This window comes from Cherax quadricarinatus, chromosome 100 (genome assembly GCF_038502225.1).
Source record: "Cherax quadricarinatus isolate ZL_2023a chromosome 100, ASM3850222v1, whole genome shotgun sequence".
Classification (NCBI taxonomy): Eukaryota; Metazoa; Arthropoda; class Malacostraca; order Decapoda; family Parastacidae; genus Cherax; species Cherax quadricarinatus.
The window spans coordinates 135,632-138,361 of record NC_091391.1 but is presented as its reverse complement, the minus strand read 5'-3'; positions in this window follow the sequence as shown (position 1 = coordinate 138,361).

Genomic DNA, 2,730 nt, shown 5'->3' with positions numbered 1-2,730 from the left:
TCATCCACTAACAATCATTATAAACAATATATCTCAAATTTTATAATTTTTAACTTATATATTTACACTACAAATTTAACTTATTTAATAAATAAAAATATTGTGTTGATAATAACAAACTCGAAAATAAAGACAAAAACAAGAAATAACACTTATAATGTCCATTTTCCTTTAATCTTTATAATAATAATAATAATAATAATAATAATAATAATAATAATAATAATAATAATAATAATAATAATAATAATAATAATAATAATAATAATAATAATAATAATAATAATAATAGGTACAATTGGTCAATTATCAAGAACTCTTTTAAAATTAAATTTTTCGAAAATTTTCTCTTATACGTTTAAAGATATATTTTTTTCATTTTTGTTAATATAAAAATTAATAATTTTGTACCAAAAAACCTTAGAAAACTTACCTGATCTTATTATGACAAGCGCAAGTTAATTAAGTCTAATCCAACTAAATATATTTTAGATAAGTTTACAATAATTTAATAATAAACAAACACAATTAAATATATTTTTTTCTTTAGATTCAAAATGATTTTTGTGAAATTATTGCACACACAAATTTTCTCTTGTCTCATTCCGCAAGAAAAATTTCGTTATTTAAGCCAAAATTCCCAAGTTTTACCTATTCAACACCACACACACTTGCACTACCATCCACAGGAAGGATGTGGGTTCATAATATCATTATTATAATGACGGAGAAGCGCTAAACCCGTAGGATTATACAGCGCCTGTGGGGGGATGGAAGGTATTCAGGGTTAATTCAGGGAACTGGAGCACTGATCCAATTCCTTAGATCAAGAGCCTCTCACCAGCGTCAAGGAACCTCTCTTGAGGGACCTTGGATCAAGATCCCCTCCCCAGCATCAAGGAACTTCCCTTGAGGGACCTTGGATCAAGAGCCCCTCCCAGCATCAAGGAACCTCCCTTGAAGGACCTTGGATCAAGAGCCCCTCCCAGCATCAAGGAGCCTCCCTTGAGGGACCTTGGATCAAGAGTCCCAGCATCAAGGAACCTCCCTTGAAGGACCTTGGATCAAGAGTCCCTCCCGGCATCAAGGAACCTCCCTTGAGGGACCTTGGATCAAGAGCCCCTCCCAGCATCAAGGAACCTCCCTTGAAGGACCTTGGATCAAGAGCCCCTCCCAGCATCAAGGAACCTCCCTTGAGGGACCTTGGATCAAGAGCCCCTCCCGGCATCAAGGAACCTCCCTTGAGGGACCTTGGATCAAGAGCCCCTCCCAGCATCAAGGAACCTCCCTTGAGGGACCTTGGATCAAGAGCCCCTCCCAGCATCAAGGTACCTCCCTTGAAGGACCTTGGATCAAGAGCCCCTCCCAGCATCAAGGAACCTCCCTTGAGGGACCTTGGATCAAGAGCCCCTCCCGGCATCAAGGAACCTCCCTTGAAGGACCTTGGATCAAGAGCCCCTCCCAGCATCAAGGAACCTCCCTTGAAGGACCTTGGATAAAGAGCCCCTCCCAGCATCAAGGAACCTCCCTTGAGGGACCTTGAATCAAGAGCCCCCTCAGCATCAAGGAACCTCTCTTGAGGGACCTTGGATCAAGAGCTCCTCCCCAGCATCAAGGAACCTCCCTTGAGGGACCTTCCCCTCAAGGAAGGTTCCTTGATGCTGGTGAGGGGCTCTTGATCTAGGGAACTGGATCTGTGCTCCAGTTCCCTGAGTTAAACCTGAATCCCTTCCATCCCTCCCCCAAGCACTGTATAATCCTATGGGTTTAGTGCTTCCCCCTTGATTATAATAATAATAATTGAGGGACCTTGGATCAAGAGCCCCTCCCCAGCATCAAGGAACCTCCCTTGAGAGGGGGTGCACAATAAACTAGCCAGTTCGGTGGCAAAATCTGATATAAATCAAGCACCACATATATTGTACTCAAGTGTACATGTGCCTATATATACTTACAGAGAAAAAGCCACATTAGGTGACTGTATAAATCGAGATCCAGCTATTCTTTCTATGTAACTGTATTTGTGTATACCTGAATAAACTTATGCCTAAAACAAGGGAAAAACCACATCCAGTATCGGGCTGTTGCTTAAACAAGATGGGACTTACAAACAGCAAAGAAATCAATGTAATACTGATGTCTCAGAATGACTGTGTCTAGGAAGCCATTAATCAGAATTAAGATAAACAATCTGACTGAACTTTTCATGAATGAGCCTGAAAACCTTCTTAATGTGACATATTTGACATAACCCTAACTCCACTTGACTTTAAAGAAGATATTGACAATAAGGTCATGTACTCTGCCCCAGACTCATGGAACTTCATGCTCATCGGGAACTGCAAGAAACCCTTTTTCACCTACAGATGTCATCCCACATTCCATAAAAACAACGGATATCGACCCACTCCATAAAGAACGCCAGAACGAAATCTTTAACGTTCTACATTATAAAATCTTTGAAAGATTTCTAAAAACCACGATCACCAAGACTTGGACTCGCAGGACCTGCACAAGTTAGTTAGTTTAATATGTTTATTATACACCCCATACCCATCCTGTGGGCAGTAGTCAAAAGATTACAGAGGTACATAATTGGTCCAGGGACTGGACTCCAAAGTTTTGATAGCTGAGCAAGTTACAGAGGTAATGAACTCACAATTTACAAAGGTAATGAACTCCAGGTAGGTCTGGTCACAATCATGACAAGTTACAAATAATGGGTCCAGG